The following is a 15,915-nucleotide window of genomic DNA, read 5'->3' on the forward strand; positions in this document are numbered from 1 at the left end:
AGACTGCATCGCAAGAGGAAACAGTGATAAAATTGTAAATGAGACATTTCTTGGAACTCCCTGTACCGATATTTTCTGTAACTCCATATTGATATGAATCTAAGACTCCTTCCATCCGCATCGCCAAGAGAAACAGAGAGGCTGCATATAAGATGATTTCGTTAAATGTGTTGAGCCGCATCGATCTGTAACAGATTGGCAACAGAAACAGATATTTGTATAGATAATTTAAGGAAATAGATAATGTTTTTAAAGTTGAAGTATACTCATCAAATTGTGACCATTGGAATGATGTTTTCTGAACACATTTTCAACTTTACTGACCATAAGGAATGAGTGTGACCGCCCAAAAATAGCAGTGGCGGCTTAACTACTTCTAAACCATGAACTTTGTGGATATAAAAGACCGCATCCAATTCATAGCAAGGAGCTTACGGCCTTAAACATTCCAAATGATCAGGTCACGAGGCTACTAGGTTGCAGCATCCGCACATGTTTATAACCTCCTTCTACACGTGCAGTCGGGTAATGCTACCATCAGGAGACAACCTAGCGAAGTATTCTAAGAACTCACAGACAAGAAAGTAATCGTCTGTCAAACGGTCACATTTTAACAAGTATTCTTCACCAAAGCATATTGTTTAACCCACCAGGAGAAACACATAGGAGCTGGCACTTAGATGTTGTGAATGAGATATTTCCTGGAAGTCCTTTACAGCGCATCACCAGGAGAAACAGAGATACTGAGAGTTAGATGATTTCGTTGAATTAGCTGCGCCCGTATCGCCAACAAAACCACATATGATGAGAGATAGACATTTCTGTGAATTCCAAAATCCGATATGTTCTGAAACTCTTTAAAGCCACATTGCCAGCGAAAACAGAATTGCTGAAAACGAAATGATTTCGTTGAACTTGTTTAGGCCGCATTTACAGGAGAAAAGACCATGTTGTGAATAAGATATTTCCTTGAAACTCCACAAGTCAATATTTTCTTGTACTCCATTAAGACCATATCGTCAACAGAAACAGAGATGTTGAAAATGAGATGATTTTGTTGATATGGTTATGCCCGGATCGCGACCAGAAGCATAGATGATGAGAGTGAAGCATTTTTGAAACTCATTTAACCGATATTTTCCGAATTCCATTAAGACTGCATCGCAAGAGGAAACAGTGATAAAATTGTAAATGAGACATTTCTTGGAACTCCCTGTACCGATATTTTCTGTAACTCCATATTGATATGAATCTAAGACTCCTTCCATCCGCATCGCCAAGAGAAACAGAGAGGCTGCATATAAGATGATTTCGTTAAATGTGTTGAGCCGCATCGATCTGTAACAGATTGGCAACAGAAACAGATATTTGTATAGATGATTTAAGGAAACAGGTAAAGTTTTGAAAGTTAAAGAATAGTCATCAAATTGTGACCATTTAAATGATTTTTTTTCTGAACATTTTTAACTTTACTGACCATAAGGAATGAGTGTGACCACCCAAAAGTAGCAGTGGCGGCTTAACTACTTCTAAACCATGAACTTTGTGGATATAAAAGACCGCATCCAATTCATAGCAAGGAGCTTACGGCCTTAAACATTCCAAATGATCAGGTCACGAGGCTACTAGGTTGCAGCATCCGCACATGTTTATAACCTCCTTCTACACGTACAGTCGGGTAATGCTACCATCAGGAGACAACCTAGCGAAGTATTATAAGAACTCACAGACAAGAAAGTAATCGTCTGTCAAACGGTCACATTTTAACAAGTATTCTTCACCAAAGCATATTGTTTAACCCACCAGGAGAAACACATAGGAGCTGGCACTTAGATGTTGTGAATGAGATATTTCCTGGAAGTCCTTAACAGCGCATCACCAGGAGAAACAGAGATACTGAGAGTTAGATGATTTCGTTGAATTAGCTGCGCCCGTATCGCCAACAAAACCACATATGATGAGAGATAGACATTTCTGTGAATTCCAAAATCCGATATGTTCTGAAACTCTTTAAAGCCACATTGCCAGCGAAAACAGAATTGCTGAAAACGAAATGATTTCGTTGAACTTGTTTAGGCCGCATTTACAGGAGAAAAGACCATGTTGTGAATAAGATATTTCCTTGAAACTCCACAAGTCAATATTTTCTTGTACTCCATTAAGACCATATCGTCAACAGAAACAGAGATGTTGAAAATGAGATGATTTTGTTGATATGGTTATGCCCGGATCGCGACCAGAAGCATAGATGATGAGAGTGAAGCATTTTTGAAACTCATTTAACCGATATTTTCCGAATTCCATTAAGACTGCATCGCAAGAGGAAACAGTGATAAAATTGTAAATGAGACATTTCTTGGAACTCCCTGTACCGATATTTTCTGTAACTCCATATTGATATGAATCTAAGACTCCTTCCATCCGCATCGCCAAGAGAAACAGAGAGGCTGCATATAAGATGATTTCGTTAAATGTGTTGAGCCGCATCGATCTGTAACAGATTGGCAACAGAAACAGATATTTGTATAGATGATTTAAGGAAACAGGTAAAGTTTTGAAAGTTAAAGAATAGTCATCAAATTGTGACCATTTAAATGATGTTTTTTTCTGAACATTTTTAACTTTACTGACCATAAGGAATGAGTGTGACCACCCAAAAGTAGCAGTGGCGGCTTAACTACTTCTAAACCATGAACTTTGTGGATATAAAAGACCGCATCCAATTCATAGCAAGGAGCTTACGGCCTTAAACATTCCAAATGATCAGGTCACGAGGCTACTAGGTTGCAGCATCCGCACATGTTTATAACCTCCTTCTACACGTGCAGTCGGGTAATGCTACCATCAGGAGACAACCTAGCGAAGTATTCTAAGAACTCACAGACAAGAAAGTAATCGTCTGTCAAACGGTCACATTTTAACAAGTATTCTTCACCAAAGCATATTGTTTAACCCACCAGGAGAAACACATAGGAGCTGGCACTTAGATGTTGTGAATGAGATATTTCCTGGAAGTCCTTAACAGCGCATCACCAGGAGAAACAGAGATACTGAGAGTTAGATGATTTCGTTGAATTAGCTGCGCCCGTATCGCCAACAAAACCACATATGATGAGAGATAGACATTTCTGTGAATTCCAAAATCCGATATGTTCTGAAACTCTTTAAAGCCACATTGCCAGCGAAAACAGAATTGCTGAAAACGAAATGATTTCGTTGAACTTGTTTAGGCCGCATTTACAGGAGAAAAGACCATGTTGTGAATAAGATATTTCCTTGAAACTCCACAAGTCAATATTTTCTTGTACTCCATTAAGACCATATCGTCAACAGAAACAGAGATGTTGAAAATGAGATGATTTTGTTGATATGGTTATGCCCGGATCGCGACCAGAAGCATAGATGATGAGAGTGAGGCATTTTTGAAACTCATTTAACCGATATTTTCCGAATTCCATTAAGACTGCATCGCAAGAGGAAACAGTGATAAAATTGTAAATGAGACATTTCTTGGAACTCCCTGTACCGATATTTTCTGTAACTCCATATTGATATGAATATAAGACTCCTTCCATCCGCATCGCCAAGAGAAACAGAGAGGCTGCATATAAGATGATTTCGTTAAATGTGTTGAGCCGCATCGATCTGTAACAGATTGGCAACAGAAACAGATATTTGTATAGATGATTTAAGGAAACAGGTAAAGTTTTGAAAGTTAAAGAATAGTCATCAAATTGTGACCATTTTAAATGATGTTTTTTCTGAACATTTTTAACTTTACTGACCATAAGGAATGAGTGTGACCACCCAAAAGTAGCAGTGGCGGCTTAACTACTTCTAAACCATGAACTTTGTGGATATAAAAGACCGCATCCAATTCATAGCAAGGAGCTTACGGCCTTAAACATTCCAAATGATCAGGTCACGAGGCTACTAGGTTGCAGCATCCGCACATGTTTATAACCTCCTTCTACACGTGCAGTCGGGTAATGCTACCATCAGGAGACAACCTAGCGAAGTATTCTAAGAACTCACAGACAAGAAAGTAATCGTCTGTCAAACGGTCACATTTTAACAAGTATTCTTCACCAAAGCATATTGTTTAACCCACCAGGAGAAACACATAGGAGCTGGCACTTAGATGTTGTGAATGAGATATTTCCTGGAAGTCCTTAACAGCGCATCACCAGGAGAAACAGAGATACTGAGAGTTAGATGATTTCGTTGAATTAGCTGCGCCCGTATCGCCAACAAAACCACATATGATGAGAGATAGACATTTCTGTGAATTCCAAAATCCGATATGTTCTGAAACTCTTTAAAGCCACATTGCCAGCGAAAACAGAATTGCTGAAAACGAAATGATTTCGTTGAACTTGTTTAGGCCGCATTTACAGGAGAAAAGACCATGTTGTGAATAAGATATTTCCTTGAAACTCCACAAGTCAATATTTTCTTGTACTCCATTAAGACCATATCGTCAACAGAAACAGAGATGTTGAAAATGAGATGATTTTGTTGATATGGTTATGCCCGGATCGCGACCAGAAGCATAGATGATGAGAGTGAAGCATTTTTGAAACTCATTTAACCGATATTTTCCGAATTCCATTAAGACTGCATCGCAAGAGGAAACAGTGATAAAATTGTAAATGAGACATTTCTTGGAACTCCCTGTACCGATATTTTCTGTAACTCCATATTGATATGAATCTAAGACTCCTTCCATCCGCATCGCCAAGAGAAACAGAGAGGCTGCATATAAGATGATTTCGTTAAATGTGTTGAGCCGCATCGATCTGTAACAGATTGGCAACAGAAACAGATATTTGTATAGATGATTTAAGGAAACAGGTAAAGTTTTGAAAGTTAAAGAATAGTCATCAAATTGTGACCATTTAAATGATGTTTTTTCTGAACATTTTTAACTTTACTGACCATAAGGAATGAGTGTGACCACCCAAAAGTAGCAGTGGCGGCTTAACTACTTCTAAACCATGAACTTTGTGGATATAAAAGACCGCATCCAATTCATAGCAAGGAGCTTACGGCCTTAAACATTCCAAATGATCAGGTCACGAGGCTACTAGGTTGCAGCATCCGCACATGTTTATAACCTCCTTCTACACGTGCAGTCGGGTAATGCTACCATCAGGAGACAACCTAGCGAAGTATTCTAAGAACTCACAGACAAGAAAGTAATCGTCTGTCAAACGGTCACATTTTAACAAGTATTCTTCACCAAAGCATATTGTTTAACCCACCAGGAGAAACACATAGGAGCTGGCACTTAGATGTTGTGAATGAGATATTTCCTGGAAGTCCTTAACAGCGCATCACCAGGAGAAACAGAGATACTGAGAGTTAGATGATTTCGTTGAATTAGCTGCGCCCGTATCGCCAACAAAACCACATATGATGAGGGATAGACATTTCTGTGAATTCCAAAATCCGATATGTTCTGAAACTCTTTAAAGCCACATTGCCAGCGAAAACAGAATTGCTGAAAACGAAATGATTTCGTTGAACTTGTTTAGGCCGCATTTACAGGAGAAAAGACCATGTTGTGAATAAGATATTTCCTTGAAACTCCACAAGTCAATATTTTCTTGTACTCCATTAAGACCATATCGTCAACAGAAACAGAGATGTTGAAAATGAGATGATTTTGTTGATATGGTTATGCCCGGATCGCGACCAGAAGCATAGATGATGAGAGTGAAGCATTTTTGAAACTCATTTAACCGATATTTTCCGAATTCCATTAAGACTGCATCGCAAGAGGAAACAGTGATAAAATTGTAAATGAGACATTTCTTGGAACTCCCTGTACCGATATTTTCTGTAACTCCATATTGATATGAATCTAAGACTCCTTCCATCCGCATCGCCAAGAGAAACAGAGAGGCTGCATATAAGATGATTTCGTTAAATGTGTTGAGCCGCATCGATCTGTAACAGATTGGCAACAGAAACAGATATTTGTATAGATGATTTAAGGAAACAGGTAAAGTTTTGAAAGTTAAAGAATAGTCATCAAATTGTGACCATTTAAATGATGTTTTTTCTGAACATTTTTAACTTTACTGACCATAAGGAATGAGTGTGACCACCCAAAAGTAGCAGTGGCGGCTTAACTACTTCTAAACCATGAACTTTGTGGATATAAAAGACCGCATCCAATTCATAGCAAGGAGCTTACGGCCTTAAACATTCCAAATGATCAGGTCACGAGGCTACTAGGTTGCAGCATCCGCACATGTTTATAACCTCCTTCTACACGTGCAGTCGGGTAATGCTACCATCAGGAGACAACCTAGCGAAGTATTCTAAGAACTCACAGACAAGAAAGTAATCGTCTGTCAAACGGTCACATTTTAACAAGTATTCTTCACCAAAGCATATTGTTTAACCCACCAGGAGAAACACATAGGAGCTGGCACTTAGATGTTGTGAATGAGATATTTCCTGGAAGTCCTTTACAGCGCATCACCAGGAGAAACAGAGATACTGAGAGTTAGATGATTTCGTTGAATTAGCTGCGCCCGTATCGCCAACAAAACCACATATGATGAGAGATAGACATTTCTGTGAATTCCAAAATCCGATATGTTCTGAAACTCTTTAAAGCCACATTGCCAGCGAAAACAGAATTGCTGAAAACGAAATGATTTCGTTGAACTTGTTTAGGCCGCATTTACAGGAGAAAAGACCATGTTGTGAATAAGATATTTATTTGAACCTCCACAAGTCAATATTTTCTGGAACTCCATTAAGACCATATCGTCAACAGAAACAGAGATGTTGAAAATGAGATGATTTTGTTGATATGGTTATGCCCGGATCGCGACCAGAAGCATAGATGATGAGAGTTAGGCATTTTTGAAACTCATTTAACCGATATTTTCCGAATTCCATTAAGACTGCATCGCAAGAGGAAATAGTGATAAAATTGTAAATGAGACATTTCTTGGAACTCCCTGTACCGATATTTTCTGTAACTCCATATTGATATGAATCTAAGACTCCTTCCATCCATATCGCCAAGAGAAACAGAGAGGCTGCATATAAGATGATTTCGTTAAATGTGTTGAGCCGCATCGATCTGTAACAGATTGGCAACAGAAACAGATATTTGTATAGATAATTTAAGGAGACAGGTAACGTTTTGAAAGTTAAAGAATAGTCATCAAATAGATAATTTAAGGAAATAGATAATGTTTTTAAAGTTGAAGTATACTCATCAAATTGTGACCATTGGAATGATGTTTTCTGAACACATTTTCAACTTTACTGACCATAAGGAATGAGTGTGACCGCCCAAAAATAGCAGTGGCGGCTTAACTACTTATAAACCATGAACTTTGTGGATATAAAAAACCGCATCCAATTCATAGCAAGGAGCTTACGGCCTTAAACATTCCAAATGATCAGGTCACGAGGCTACTAGGTTGCAGCATCCGCACATGTTTATAACCTCCTTCTACATGTACACGTGCAGTCGGGTAATGCTACCATCAGGAGACAACCTAGAGAAGTGTTATAAGAACTCGCAGGCAAGAAAGTAATCGTCTGTCAAACGGTCACATTTTAACAAGTATTCTTCACCATAGCATATTGTTTAACCCACCAGGAGAAACACATATTAGCTGGAACTTAGATGTTGTGAATGAAATATTTCCTGGAAGTCATTAACACCGCATCAAGAGCAGAACAGAGATACTAAAAGTCAGATTATTTCGTTGAATTAGCTACGCCCGCATTGCTAGTAGAAACACAGATGATGCGAGGTAGGCATTTCTGTAAATTCCGTTATCCGGATTTTTCTGAAACTCCTCAAATCGCCATAAGAAATGAGAAAAGAAATGCTGAAATAGGATGAATTTGTGTAGGCCGCATTAAAGGAGAAATGATAATATTGTGAATAGCCGATATTCTCGGGAATTGCAGTAAGACCGCATAGCCAATAGAAATAGAGATGTTGAGAAAGAACTACTTTCGTTGAACTGGTTTAAGCCGTTTTGCCAGGAGAAAAGTCAATGAATATTTTCTCATTAGGCCCGAATCACTAGAAAAATCCCAGATGCTTACAATACGATGATCTCGTTGAGCTCATTAAGCCCAAATCGACATAGGAATCATGGAGGCTAAAACTAATATGATTTCATAAAACTCATTAAGCCTGCATTGCTCTTTTAACTTTCAGCCCGCATTGTCAGAAAGATTGACGATGTTGCAAATTAGACATTTCCTTAAATTCTCATCGGCAGGAAAGAACTGGGCTGGGTTTTCTATAATTTTGAAGAATTAACCGCAACTCCAAGTGAAAAACAGAAGATTACAAAGCAATATTTTCGTAGATCGGCATATCCAAAAGGACCAGACGTTCAGATAGTTTCGTGGATCTCGTTAAGCTGCTTAGACAGGGAAAATATCGATGAGATAAGTGAATATTACATTTCATTAAGCTCTTAGGTTAATATCTTTTATAACTTGTAAATCCTTGCATCGACAGGAGAATCAGGTATGTTATGAATGAGATATTTCTTAGGAATCCTTAAGTCAATATTTACATACTGGAACCCAAGTAAGTGCTGAGAGTGAGATGATTTCGTCGAACTCATTATGCACACATCGCAAAGGGAGGAAGCGAGTTTGTGAATGAGGCATTTTTGGGAACTTCAGAAGTCAATATTTTCTAGAACCCATTAAGACTGCATCGCTAACAGAAACAGAGATACTGAGAGTGAACGTATTTCGTTGAACTGGTTATGACGAACTCGTTTCTGATTCGAGAACTCCTTAAGCCGGCATCAGCAGGAGACATAGAGATGCTAAGAATAATATGATTTTGTTCGATTCATCATACTATATTAATATTCTGTGCATTACTGTAAACCATTTTTCTTTTTGCGGAATTCACGACCAAGATAAATTGGCGGAAGTTTATCTCCGCAAAATAATATCTAGGACCATTCTTGCATAATTAGATTCAAAGATACCTCAGTTCAATTTTAAATCCACGGAACTAAATCTCATTTTCGCAGGATTGCAGTTTTGCAATTCTGTATAACATTTCGTGATAGCACAAATGAAATAAAATACTTAATAACATGGTTTGTTAAAGACACATAGCATAATCGAGAATAATTTGTTTTTAGGTCACCTGACCATAGGTCATGGTGACCTATTGCGATAGTCTTTTGTCCCTCGTCGTCCGTCAATATTTCCTTGTGAACGCGATAACTTGAGTAAATATAAGCCGAGCTTCAGGAAACTTTGTATGTAGACTAACATTGAAACGGTCTCTGACGAGTTCGGAAATCAGCTTGATTCAACGGTAATTTACGGAGTTATTGCCCTTTGTACTAATGATTACTATTGGACCTTGTGAACGCGATAACTTGAGTAAATATAAACCGAGCTTAATGAAACTTTGTATGTAGACTAAAATTGGAATGATCTCGGACGAGTTTGAAATCTCGGACGAGTTCGGAAATCAGCTTGATTCGGCAGTAATTTACGGAGTTATTGCCCTTTGCACTAATATTTATTATTGGACCTTATGAATTCGATAACTTGAATAAATATGCACTAAGTTTCATGAAACATTTTATTTAGACTAAAATTTGAAATATCTCGGACAAGTTAGAAAATTGACTTGATTAGATCGTAACTGACGGAGTTATTACCCTTTGTAATTATAATTATTGAATCTTGTGAACATGATAACTTCAGTAAATGTGTATCGAGCTTAATAAAATTTTGTACGTAGACTAACGTTGGAGAGATCTCGGACGAATTTGAAAATCACCTTGATTCGAAGATCATTTACGGAGTTATTACCCTTTGAAATGAAAATTATTGAACTTTGTGAACACGGTAATGTGAGTAAATATGCACCAAGCTTAATGAAACTTTGAATGTAAACCTATAAGATCTATGTTCCTATTTTGTGAACAAAAGACATTAGTTGGCTAGTAAATTACATAACTAATTTGTATAAAATATCATGTGACCGTTAAGGCTCACGGGCCTCTTGTTTCCAGTTGAAGTGAAAATTGCGAATAATTTACTCCGTGAAAATAAGCGTCAAAACAGCAACGAAAGAGTATGTTTTGAGTTCATTTCATAAGCACGTGATTGCAAATAAATAAAAAGGTGATTTAAATTAGTAAACTAAGGTAACGTTTTCTCTTTCAATTAATTTTCTACGAAAGAGTACGAAAGAGTATATTTCAAAATATTTCGGAAACTAATTACTCCTAATAATTTTTTATGTCTCAACCATGAAAAAAAATTGAATACTGCTGACAATTTCAACTTACGGCTCATCAGACTATCGGCCTACATAGACTGCCAGGCTTTCGGTTTATCGAGCCATCCGACTATCCAATCGATACAAGTCTCCATAGCTCTGGACAGCAAATGGTCAGCCCCTAACAAAATTAAACGAAATATATTATATTTCTCAATGGCCCAGTTTCTGTAACGTACAGTAACAAGGGGACGGCTCTCAGTAAAAATGTATCTTGTCTTTATTAATAACCTATTGAATAAAGTCGAAAACTGTGGTAGAGGTAGAAAAATACAGTAGAAAATGTAGATTTCTGTATTTCTGGTCAAAAAGTAAAATTATGGTATTTTCTGATAAGAGAACATTAAACATCAACTGTACATTTAGTCTTCATAATAATGTTTTACCTATTGTTTTAGAAACTAATCATCTTGGTTTTATTCTGAATTGTAAACATCATTCCTTTGAAAGTATCAAACAGGGATGTTACAAATTAAAAAGTAGTAGTATTTAGCATTACTACGTTCTGGTGCACATCAGGGTGCCCTGAACCCCATTACTATTTCAAAAATATCAAAATAAAAGTTTATCCTTTTGCTCTATATGGTTGTGAGCTTTGGGTGTTATCAAAACCTGATTTATTTATGCTGGAAAGGGCTCAACAATTTATTATAAAGTTTATACAAGGGTTTGACAGAAGAACTAGAACAGACATGTATATATCACTATTAAAACATGGCTATGATGTCACCTTTTGTTGTCCCCAGTACTTTATTTAGACTATTGTTCAAGTACTTGTTCTGTCTGTAGATTAGTAGACCTTTCACTGTACATTAGTTTACCTGTAGCTGTAGATTAGTTTCAACTAATCTACAGGTTCAGGTAAACAAATGTACAATGAAAGGTTGAGAGTGACACTACATGCAGCATTGTAAAATTGGACAGATAAATAACAAGTAAATGTAATCAAATTCAACATAAATGTAATAGAAAACTTCAGTATATATATTGGTTCATGGACATCGGCATAAATCCAATCACATCAACCACAACGCATAAAATCTCTCCTTGTGTTGAAAATCAAGGCCCTTTAGTATTTCGACAGCACAGGTATTCCACCAATGATGTTTTGATTTTAAATAGAAATGTGTACTTTCTTTCTTTGAAAATTGAATGAATGCTTTCGGTGTATTTCCCAATAATTTCACTGTTAATTGCCTTATTTCTTGAATACATACACTGAAATCCACGTTTTCCGAATTGAATAATTTCGGTATAATTCCTTATCCAAGAATCACGCAAAGCCTAATGAACAAATTTGAAATTTTCTTTTCATCACTTTGCCGTTTTCACTGAATTTCAATGTAGTTTCCCTTAGAATCCACTAAATCTTGATATTATGTTTTAGGACCAATCATATTCTTCATTTCATAACATAGAGCGGTATATTCCAAATCAATACGTTTCCATGCTAATCCTCCATATCTTGTGAATTTCCGGCAAGTTTTATCCAAGTGAATGGTCTGCCTCTGACATAAAGAGCAGTTGAATTAACATGTCACAAAATAAACTCTCTTATTGGAAATTTGATAAACACTTTAGATAGTTTGACTTCGTAAAGATCTTATCTGCAATGTCTGCCATGTTGCCTCTTGTACTGCACCACTCAGAATGAAGAGAACTCAAACTCACAAAAATTTCTCTGGGAACAACATTGGTATGGAATTTCATGAAAAAATCATGCGATGCATGCTTGACCAGAGTAGACATATTACAACAGTTACTGTGCTGACATGTTCAGTGTCAAAGGTGGTTGAAGGCTTTACCTGTAGCTGTAGATTAGTTACACAATAGCCATAGTTAGCACTGTACATCAATGTTTTAAGTAAGAGAAACACCTCAAACTGTAGATTAGTCAAGATAATGAACAATACTCGGCCCTCGCATTGTCCATTATCTTGACTAATCTACAGTTTTCGGTGTTTCTCCTATACTTAGGATGGACCTCTATTGAGGCATATATAGATATTAAAAAACTATTTAATTGTTCCTAGGCAGAGTTCGTAGAATAAAAAGAACAAATTTGATTTTCAGAATTTTTAATGTTAGATATTTTTTAATTGTTCAAAAAGGTTTTATTCCAAACATCACCACAATACTTAAGAAATATAACTTATATATCAAAATTTGTTTTAATTTTTTTCCTATAATGGATCTTTTCCTAGTACAGTCAGTGGCCACAATACAGTACGGAAGTGAAAATTTTGTTGTGTATTATTAGTAATTATACATATTTTTAATTGTCATTCCTAAAGTCTTTTTGTTTGATTAGTTTAACGTCCTATTAACAGCCAGGGTCATTTAAGGACGTGCCAGGTTTGTTGGTGGAGGAAAGCCGGAGTACCCGGAGAAAAACCACCGACCAGCGGCCAGTACCTGGCAACTGCCCCACATGGGATTCGAACTCGCGACCCAGAGGTGGAGGACATGTGGTAATATGTCGGTACATCTTAACCACTCGGCCACCGCGGCCCCTATTCCTAAAGACATTTTGCATTAAACCGTAACAAGATTTTATATACTGACTAAAAACTATTCTACATCCTATATTAATTACCTAAAATACTTTCCGTGCCATTGTTATCGGAGAATCGATTATAATTGTAGACAAGTAATTTTCATGACGCCATTTTACTATATTTACATCTTCACTGCAGTCCCATTATGTAACCTTACCAAACGCTGACACGACGATTGTGACGTCACAATAATGATGACGTCATAATAAGCGCTTGAAGTTCATTGTCTACATGACTGCCAACTGCGCTTGGTAAGGTTACATAGTGGGACTGCAGTGAACATGCAAATATAACTCACAGATATTGCAGCGGAGGAACGTCTTCATTATTTTCAAAATAAGCGCTTGTTAACTAGCTTTATGTCGTCATCTTTGAAGATTTTACGTTTGTAATTGACTTCTGAGGTGGAATGTAAAATTACTAAGAATACATAGTTAAAAAATCGCTGGCGTACTGTATTATGGCCACTGACTACTTAATATGTAACTACAGTGAATGCATGAAACAAATGTCTGTAATTGAGAATGTCAAATGACGCAGAATTCACACGATTCTAATCATTACATGATTGTTTATAACCCAATTACCTTTGGAAACTAGCTCTACGTCATTCAAATTGCCTTCGAACTGTAAGATATACGATGAAAATGATTGTGTCTGTACGTGTGGAAAATTCTGTAATATTATGTCACTATTGTGGACACTTTTACACTGATGTTGTTAGTCATATTGTTTTAAATTCTTCATTAACTGAACAAATATGAGATGATATCATATGTTCAATTGTATCAATCACAGATTTTATTTGATATTGATACTCCCTCCCAGATGATTTTGAGCTAATACGTGTATGAGGTCCCTTGGGCTACACAGTGGAAATATATGACACGGAACAATTCAGATTGATATCTGTGTATACTTTTAAAAAATTGTTCAATTTTTACATACATGTATATTCATTTACATTTATTGTAAATATATTGAAATAATTTTGATATAGAAATGTAGAAATTTATTATTATGATTATGCGCTCTTCAATTTGGAGGAAAAGAAAGATAATAATACTGGTAACATGTAGCAGAGTATGGTGAAAAGTATAAAGTGCTTGCACATTTAGTATATAATATATCATATGTATTGATAAGTCTATTCAATTTCACATGACGTGTCTAAACAGAAACAAAAATAACAATTTATCAATAGGAAGCTGGGGTTACATAATTTACACATGTTTCATTATCATTATACATGTACAGTACTGTACCCTCATAACCTCAACAAAATAAAAATATAGTCTTTAGATAGAAAGTTCCTGTTACTAGAATGTTTAATTGGTGTAAAGTGGTAAATATTGGAGGGAGCTACATTAAGCTAAGCCAGGAAAGTAATAATAACTTTAGGTAATTACTTTAATAATAGATATTAGGGCCTTGGTACAGATTAGTAAACATAGATCAATTAGTTCACTTAAAGGGAGATCATTCATGCAGACACCCGTCTGATATACATTGATATACATTTGTATTAAAATGTCTAAATGTACCAGATAAACATTTTCGGTCAAAAGTAAGGAAAGGTGGGGCGACTTTTTAAACCTTAGTGAGGATGACTGGGCGAACATTTATACATTGCCTTTCCAATCCACCAACAATTCCAAACTGTTTTGGTTTCAGTGTAGAATATCCTAATATAATTAGCTATCATATTCTAACAACAAATTCATAGAAAACTTGCCAATAATCCTATCTGTAGTATTTGTAATTTAGAAAGAGAAATTATTGAGCACTTATTCTGGGAATGCTGTGAAATCTACAATCTTACCCTAAGTTTAGATGTACATTTTCTGCTAGAAGCTCTCTTCATACCTTTAACTGCACATTGCTTTAAGGTATACGTTCACTACTAAATTGTAACTACCTTTATCATAGAAAATTGACAATAAAATAATAGTATTGATGTAACAGTAAATTTATTTAATTAGTCTAAGATGTCTGTACAAGTCACTGAGTAATGCACTACTTTTACAATTTTTGATGACTATAAAGTTGTTCAGAAACACATAAGTATTTGTAAAGGAGCGAAAGATAAAGAGAAACTTGGATGTGACAGGAAGAAGAGAAAAACTTATCCGGATTCTACAATAAATATGAATTTCCATGTCTTTACTCATGTGTTTCAATTTGATTGGGGTATCTTTGATATTGTTTTCAGTTTTAAATGCGTTTCTAGTTTTGATAAGCAAACGTGGCCTATATGAAATATCTTTTGTTTCCAGTCTCTGACAATGCCGTTCTGTAAAAGTTCATCATATAGATTCTCCTCACTAAAAGGCCAACTTCCATCTATCTTCTAGATTTTATATTATCATATTAATAATGTGTATAACAAATGATGACAAACTACTAAAAGTATGCATGTACATTGTAGTTTTGTTTTGATTTGGAAAAATAAAAGATATCTGTACCACGTATTTAGAACAGATCGTCCAGATGCCGAAATTTTTGCGAAATCGCTATAGCAATAAATTCAAAGACTGTATGTATCCATAAACTTGGTCTACAGATGGGTGAATGCAGAAATCGCTATGAAAAAATGCAAACTACTTGCTGGATCTGTTTATCTACCAAATGACTGTCTATTGTGTAAAAAATGATTTGATGTTGCACATGTTTACGAAAATCCGACTTTCTGATATTCAGCGATATCCATTCGGTACCCCAATTGCAATATGCCACAACGACAGTATTAGTGAACACTGTTATACCAGAACCAGGCAAGACAATTACAAACATCTAGACTGGATGTTACGGTACCAGTAGTGTCAGAGTGTCGGTTGTAACTGTTCCTCCGACAACTAACGGGACAGTGAGCGGTCACGTGACAGTTTTCGACTGTTCCGTATAGTCTTGCCTTGCTGAGCAGATTTTACCTTTTGTCTAATTATAATGTGCTGTTTATTCTGTTTCAACAGTTGTTGCTGCTTTTAATATGTTAACAGAAAAATTGTTGTGTTGTACGAAAAAAAAATTATAAGTGAG

Source organism: Argopecten irradians, chromosome 6 (assembly GCF_041381155.1).
Source record: "Argopecten irradians isolate NY chromosome 6, Ai_NY, whole genome shotgun sequence".
NCBI classification, from domain to species: Eukaryota; Metazoa; Mollusca; class Bivalvia; order Pectinida; family Pectinidae; genus Argopecten; species Argopecten irradians.